Source organism: Grammomys surdaster, unplaced genomic scaffold, assembly GCF_004785775.1.
Source record: "Grammomys surdaster isolate TR1022 unplaced genomic scaffold, NIH_TR_1.0 126278, whole genome shotgun sequence".
NCBI classification, from domain to species: Eukaryota; Metazoa; Chordata; class Mammalia; order Rodentia; family Muridae; genus Grammomys; species Grammomys surdaster.
The window spans coordinates 7,093,080-7,101,604 of NW_021621078.1; positions in this window are offsets into that span (position 1 = coordinate 7,093,080).

Here is an 8,525-nt window from a genome sequence, read left to right on the forward strand (position 1 = left end):
AAAGAGATAAAGAAGAAAAATACTTTTCTGAAAAGCTGGCCGACTCGAAAGAGCTGCATGGCCAGTGCTGGCTCCTCCGTAAGTGATTGCCCATCACAGCCATTTAATGTGAGCAGACCAGTATGTTCATAATGCTGCCCATGGCCGGGCGGTGGTGGCGCACGCCTTTAATCCCAGCCCTTGGGAGGCAGAGACAGGCGGATTTCTGAGTTCGAGGCCAGCCTGGTCTACAGGGTGAGTTCCAGGACAGCCAGGACTACACAGAGAAACCCTGTCTCGAAAAAAACCCAAAAAAAAAAAAACATAATGCTGCCCAGTCATCAGCATCATCCAGTTCCAGAACCTTCTAGAACCTTGCACTCGTGAAAGCCTTGGGAAACTATTTGGACGTGCTTATTTTTGTTAATCAGATAACACATGCATGTGGTGAAAATGGGTCCCGCAAACATGTCCCTACAGCCCAGTTCCCTCCCAAAATGAATGACTCTTTCGTTTCCTAGCAATTCTTTCAGAGCTAACCTCTCCATATATAAGAGTAGGCGTGTGTGAGATCCTTTATCTATATGCAAAGGAAACCACTGTTTATGCCTCTTACTTTCTTATTTACTAGTAAATTTGGAGCCAGTGATGTGGCCCAGCTGGGGAGATAACTCAATCAGAAAAAAAAAATGAATTTGATCCCAGCATCCACATAAAAAGCTGGGTGCAGCCAGGACAAAATGGTGAACACCTTTAATCTCAGAAGAGGAAAGCAGATCTCTCAGTTTGAGGCCAGCCTGCTCTATAGAGTAAGCTCCAGGACAGCCAAGGATATACAGGGAAACCCTGTCTTGAAAAATAAAACAAACAAACAAACAAACAAACAAAGCTGGCGCAGTTGTAATGCCAGCAATAGGGAGTAGAGCCAGGCAGGTCCCTGGGACTCACTGGCCAGCAGCCTAGCCTAATTGACAAGCCCTACATCCCAGAGAGAGATTCTGTCTCAGAGAGAACAAGCAAATGGTCCCTGCAGAACATTTTACCTTGGCTTGCTATATACTTAGTAATTCACTCATTCAAAACCAAAAATCTTATAGATTATTCTCCAAAGTGTACAACATGCTTGTAATACCAGCACTCCAGCCTCCACATGCATGTTCATATACACATACATATATGCACATACCAAAAATGTTGAATGAGGACATGTACAGTATGATAGCCCTTATGTAAAGTTCTGAACCACACAAACAATATCAGCTATTATTTCTTTACATAATATATATAAAGTAAATATGTGGAGGGCTAGAATCAAATCAATACAGCCCTTGCCTTGGGAGAATGTAATCAGATGGAGGAGGAATATTATATCAAGATTTTAAATACATTTGTAATTATTTTTAAGTATTAAAATATAGAATAGGGCTGGAGAGTTGGCTCAGAGGTTAAGAGCACAGAGTGCTCTTCAAGAGGTCATGAGTTCAATTCCCAGCAGCCACATGGTGGCTCACAACCATCTATAATGAAATCTGGTGCCCTCTTCTGGCCTGCAGGTGTACAAACAGGCAGAACACTGTATACATAATAAATAAATAAATCTAAAAAAAAAAAAATATATAGAATATAGAGTTTATCATTTTGTCATCTCCGTGGGTTGCTGTGGGTCAAACCCAGGACCTACTAAACGCTAGGCACTCCCTCTAATAGTGAACCCTTGCCACCACCCTCCATTTTAACGTGTGTATTTCAGTAGTGCTAACCAGGTTCAAAGGTTGTGCGACTGTCACTGTTATTTCTGAAACTTTTTTCTTCAGCACATCAAAGCTCTGTACCACTTAACAATAACTCCCTGTGGTGGCTTGGATGAAATGGCCCCATAGACTCACAGGGAGTGGCAGTATTGGAGGCGTGGCCTTGGTGATGTGGGTGTGGCCTTTTGGAGGAAGTGTGTCACAGGGGGGATAGCCTTTGAGGTTTCAGAAACTCAAGCCAGGCCCAATGTATCTCTTCCTGCTGCCTTTGGATCCAGTAATAGAACTCTCAGCTACCTTTCCAGCACCATGTCTGCCTGCATACCACCATGCTTCTTGCCATGATGATAACAGACTACATCTGTCAACTGTAAGCCGGTCCCAATTAAATGTTTGCCTTTATAAGAGTTGCCACGGTCATGGTGTCTGTTCACAGCAGTAAAATCATAAGGCATTCCCCATGCTCATAATAAAAAAATAAAAAATAAAAAAACAGGGTCTCATAGCTCTGGCTGGCCTCCAGCCTGATACATAGCCAAAGATGGCCTTAACTCCCTGGTCCTCCTGCCCCCACATCCTTTGTGCTGGCATGAGCCAGCACACCCAGTACAGCTGCAGTTGCTAAAGACAAGGTCTTTCTGTATTGTCCAGGCTGGCCTTGAACTTCTGGGCTCAAGCAAATCTCCAGCCTCAACCTCTGGAGTTTCTGAAACAACAGACATGTGTCACTACCACAGGCTCTTTCTTATGTTTAGTTTTCCAAGGGACTAGAGTGATTTATTTTAAAGGTGGCTGGTGGATACAGACATTCATTCCCTTCGATTCCAGGTGCTCTCGTATGAGAGAAACATTCTCTAAACGTAAGAAGTGAAGCAAGCTATAATTGAAAGCTCCTGCTTGCATTGTTAACACTTTTGAATTGCATCATTAATTCGAAGTTATTTGCCTTGGGTTTCAAAATTATCCGTTTGGTTTGCCTCCCACCCCTCCCCCACCCAGTGCTTCACACATTCTAGGCAAGAGCCCTGCCAATGAGCCACACCCTCAGGCCCATGTGCCTGCCATTCCAGTCCACTTACAATGCTGTCACGTTCAATTCCATGGGGAAGATCCCTTAAACCAAAGCCCTGAACCCTAGAACCCTCTAACCTGGAAGTGATGACTCATGGGAGCTGGCCCAACCTCAGGCTCAGGCTTCCCAACCACATGGGTCATATCTGCAGGTTCCCAAGGACATAACACTGTATCTTGTGGGCCATTTGATCTCCTGTAAAGATGGTCTGACTTCAAGCTGTCTCTTCTAGCAGGTGAACCTAGGGTCTTGGCCAGAACAGATGGACAGAGTCTAGATCCTCGCCAGAGTAGGACAGAGCCCAGTTCTGGCTAGTATACAGGGATAGGGTCTAGTCCTTCTCCACCTCCAATGTGTGGGGCCCAAATATCAAAAAACTTGGTTGTGAGTCCTAGGTCTGCCTCATTGAACATGGAGCCGGGCTCTCCATTTCTCTGGGCCTCAAGTCTAGAGAATGGGGGCTGGGGGAGGTGAGGGGCTCCAAGCCCCACACTCTACAGGTGTTGTAGGAGAGAGGGAAGACAAAGCCCCTCTCTGGGCTATTTAGCTCATTACCAAAGCTCCTGAGCATTTGACATCTGCAAAACCTCATTAGGTAAATGCTAACTCGTCCCTTCTGCTAGGCCTAGCACTCGTAAATGTACTGTGACGAGGGTGGTGTGTTTATGAGAAGAGAATGTACATGATAAATTATCTGGCATTTTAATATCGCTTAGCACATCATTTGCCCTGCAGACACCGTCTATATGGCAAACACTAAAGCTGACTGGCTCTGGTCAGTGTAGGCAAAGGTATAAAGAAGGAGTGTGTCCCCAGAGTACCTGACTTACCCTCCTGATTTACCCTCCATGGTCCAGAATCTAAAGAGAAATGGGGCTTCACTTCCTTGGCAGCCCCCTGCAGACTGCAGCAAGGGGCTGTTGCAGAGGACGCGCTGGGTAAACATTTGTTGAAATGTGGAGTCATGAATAAATGAACGGACAAGAACCCCTGGAAGGCGCCTCTCCACCAACCAGCAACAGTGTTTGGAGTTGCTCTGCCAGACTCTCTTTTGGGTTAAAATTTCCCATTAATACAAAGAAAGTTCTGTCAGTGCAGCCTTGCAAGAGCTCCTTCAATAATCAGAGAAAGAAGAACAAGCTGTGGGTGTGGGGAGTGGGGGAGTGGCCAGGAACCAGCCTTCCCTCCCCCACATACATGAATACTAGCTAGGGACACCAATCAAAGATGTCCAACTAACTGCTGAGTAGAGGCTGTTTCCTCAAACATACATGTCACCTGTAATCGCAGCACTAGAGAGGCAGAAGGGTCAGCTCAGCTACATAGCTACAGAGGCTATCCGGGACCATCTGAAACCCTGCCTCAAAAAAGAAAAAACATAAATAAAAAATTAAAAAGCGGGGGCTGGAGAGATGGCTCAGCGGTTAAGAGCACTGATTGCTCTTCTAGAGGTCCTGAGTTCAATTCCCAGCAACCACATGGTGGCTCACAACCATCTGTAATGGGATCCAATGCATTCTTCTGGTGTGTCTGAAGACAACTATTATGTACTCATATAAATAAAATAAATAAATTTAAAAAAAAATTAAAAAGCCCAGCAGTGGTGGCTCACAACTTTTAATCCCAGCAGTCGGGAGGCAGAGGCAGACAGATCTCTGAGTTCAAGGCCAGCCTGATCTACAAAGTGTGTTCCAGGACAACCAAGGCTACACAGAGAAACTCTGTCTTGAAAAACAAAAAAGAAGAGGAGGAGGAAGAGGAGGAGGAAGAGGAGGAAGAGAAGAAAGAAAGAAAGAAAGAAAGAAAGAAAGAAAGAAAGAAGGAAGGAAAGAAAGAAAGAAAGAAAGGAGAGAAAGAAATAAATGCATATTGCCCACTAAAAGGAAAGGTATTCAGTTCATTCTGGACCAAGAAGGCCAAATCAGACTCCCAACTCTGCCTTTGCCAAATCTTTCTAGAAATGCCCCCACAATTCCTATTAGGACTTACTTCCTCAGGTGAGAGCTGCTAAACACTGAGAGGTGCTGTCGGTGGTGTGTGTGACAGGTGTGAACGGTGATGGGGGGCCACCTGCAGCCTGAGCATTGTATCAAGCCATTAGCACCTCTTAACCCAGCAATTCCCAGCCTCTGCTGCGTGTAAAAATAATCTAGAGGTGTTTGTTTAAACACATCTGAAAGTGCACTCACCTCTTCTGGGTCAGTGGGTATGAGGCGGGGCCCTGGAGTCTGCATTATTCATAAACATCCATCGAGGTGGGACAGACAGCCCAGCCATCCTTTGTGAAGTCCATTCTATTTGTAGAGGGCCTCTGAGAGAGTCTGCAGGGAGAGCAGACTGTACTCACTGAACCTTGCCGGGGGTGGGGGAGGGGCAGTTCTGCTGCAGAGCTGCCCACCCCAGCAGCATGATTGATTAAACTTGGACATATCCAGCTGTGTGGAGATCCCCACCCCCTGCCAGCTGGTACCCAGCATTGGCAAGAACATTCATTTCTCAATAGGTTTCTTGTCTATATGTCTTCACCTGGTCCTGGAAACAGACAGAGCAGTTGACTGCATTCACCCAATAGGGAAACTGAGGCAGGCATGTAGCATAGGATGGTGTATGCACCAGGGATACAAGGCAAGGTGCCAACTGCCTACCAGGTAGTGTGCTAGGCATCTTCTATCCAGATTCCTTCTAAACCTCAGACTGAAGCTAATAATACAAAGTCAGGTACAGCCAAGGGTCGGAAGACTGGAGCTTTCGACTCCAAGTCAGTCTCAGTCCTAATCCTTGGTCTTTCCAGAAAATGGACTTTTCTCTGGATGACAGCACATCCACACCTCCCTCTCTGTAGGGTCCCACCCCGTGTCAACAGATCTCACGAATGTGCAAACTCAGACTCAGAATGGGCCTTCATTCTGCCAGCCGCCAGTGCCTGGCCCACACACCAGCTCTTCAGTGGGTATCTCAGAGGTCCCTGGCTCAATGCTTTGTAAGCTAGGACCTTTTTCCTAAGAGCTAGCTCCTACAGGGCCAAGAACTATGAGCTGCTCTTCCAGAAAGCCACTTCTGGTCAGCCTCTCCTCTACCTCACTCTCCCCATGAGCCCATGAGTCAGACTTTGAAGAACACAGGAGTTAGTATAACCGGGCTCCTGAATCCAGTCCCAGTTGCTATACCCTTGATCACTTGAAGCCTCAGTTTCCCTATTTGCAAGATGGTGCCACCTCTTCTTGTCCCCACCCTCAACCCCAAAGGATGTGTGGAGACTGTCTGCTGCTTTTGATATCCATGTCACAGCATGATGATTTAATGATGCAGACACTCTGGCATAGGTTAAGTCACAGTGTGTGTGTGTGTGTGTGTGTGTGTGTGTGTGTGTGTGTAAGGTCTAAGCCCCTTCAGTCCTATAATGACAGCCTGCTGAGACCAGGTACCTCTCTCTCTCCTTAGACTCAGACTGAGTGGGCTCCCCCAGCACCCAGACTGCCAGGCCAGCTCATTCCCCTGCAATCCCTGAAGTTTGGCCCCTCAGCCCCCCACCCCCACTCCATCTGGCTGTTCCCATCCAAGAAGCCTCATGGGGATCCCAGAGGAGAAGGCTTTACCTGGGCAGCCAGTTCCACTCTGAGTCACTTCAGCTCTGCAAGGGTGAGGAAGGAGAGGCAAGAGAAGAGAGAACGGAAACACGGGTTGTGGAGAGTTATTGTTTGAAAAGGGATCTTGCTGTATAGCTCTGGTTGGTCTAGAACTCACTGTGTAGGCCAGGCTATCCTCAGACATGTGGCAATCCCTCTGCTATCATTTCCTGAGTGCTAGAATTTACCACCATAACCAGCCCTCTGTTAGGTCTTCATTGCAGTTCTCAGCAATCAACAGTCACCGTGATCTGTTCTCTGTGCCTGAGCCTCAATTTCCTGAGCTGCAAAATGGGAACAAGAATCTCCAGCTCCATGCTGGGCAGTAAAAGAATGGGCGAAATGATGGCTGGGGTATGATTGGCAGAGGAGGACATGGTTTCCAAAAATAGGCATGATCGCTCAGGCGTGAAAGCCAGGCCCATGGTAGCAGGTGTAATCCAGTCCTCAAGAGGTAGAAGCAGAGAGGTCAGAGGTTGAAGGTCAGCCTGGGTTAGGGTAAGTCCAAGGCCAGCATGAGCAAATTAGTGATACCTTGTCTCAAAATAAGAAATATAAAGAGGACTAGATACAAATTCAAGATCAACCTCAGAATGAGTTCAAGGCCTCCTGGCAACTCAGCAAAATTTTTTCTCAGAATAAAAATTACAAAGAGCTGGGGTGTCGAGCTAAGTGGTTAGAGCATGCCTAATGTGTGTGTGACAGTCCAGGTTCAATTCACAGTTCCACAAAGAAAACAGGAAAACCAAAAAGAGAGGAAAGAAACCACATACTTCTCCATTTTTTACCAGTGAGTATAGTCTCTTACAGAAAGGAAGAAAAGAAATCCATCCCTGTGAAGTCCCTCATGCCTGTCATCTTGTCATCTTCAAAGCTAATGTAGGGCCTCACCACACTGCTGGGAAATCAGTCCCATTTCACAGATGAGGAAACTGAGACTCAGGGGTGCAAATGACCCCACCTGAATGTTGCAACTAAGAGCGATAGGGAAGGCCCTCTCCGAGCTCCAGTCCTCACCTTGATATGGCTAGTGGTTGACACTCTCATGTTAGACTCAGTAGAGAACAGGGGTTTTCAACCTTCCTAATGCTGCGACCCTTCAATACAGTTCCTCATGTTGTGGTGACCCCCCCAACCATAAAATTATTTTCATTGCTACTTCATAAGTGTAAGTTTCCTACTGTTATAAATTGCCACATAAATATCTGTGTTTCACCATGGTCGAAACTGACCCCTGTGAAAAGGGTCCGCCAAGGGGTCACGTTCCACTGGTTGAGAACCTTGACAAAAGAGGGACACAGCCAAAAGTGATAAATAAGCCTCTCCCACGAGTCAGTGGAAACCGGAGTAAACAGGATTCCACCCGTGCCAGGCCAGGGCTTACTAGAGCCGCACCTGAACAAGCGGCAGCCTGTTCCCAGCACAGCTGTTCCCAGAAAGGCAGCAGAGATTTGTTTAGTTGCTTGGCCACCACAGGAGGCACAAGTGCCGGCCAGGCAGCACCTTGGCTGTACACCCAAACTCAGTCATCAACTCAGGAGATCTCTGCCCCGGCCTGCTTCCCTCTGTCCATCCCGATCATGCCCCGGTCCAAGTCCTCATGCAGCCTGTCCTTCTGGGTCTTTCAAGCCACTCAGAGCCTGAGTGAGGAACCTGGTCCAGGTCATAGACACTCCTGTTTGCATGTGACCTGAGACGAAGTGAGCAGACTGTCCCAGCAGTGTCCTGGGACAGCCCAGGGTACACTTGTCCTGCTAGGATGTAAACAGCCTGTTCCCTGGGAGGATAATCCTGTGGCCTGCCCACCTGTTTCTACAAAGGAGGGGGTTTTCAAGGAGTTCATACCCACATCCCCAAATGGCTTCTATGGCTGTGGGTTCTGTTAGTTAAGCCCAGCACGGAAGACTGTGCCCTGGACATCCTTAAGAGCATGTGTTTCTGGTGTGTATGTGCATGCTGGGGAGGCGCACCGTGCCCCAGCATCTACCACTGCATGTGTCTATAGCCGGTAGCCCGGGAATAGGTGATCTTTTCCACTGAGTGTCTCTACGTGTGTGTGTGTGTGTGTGTGTGTGTGTGTGTGTGTGTGTGTGTGTG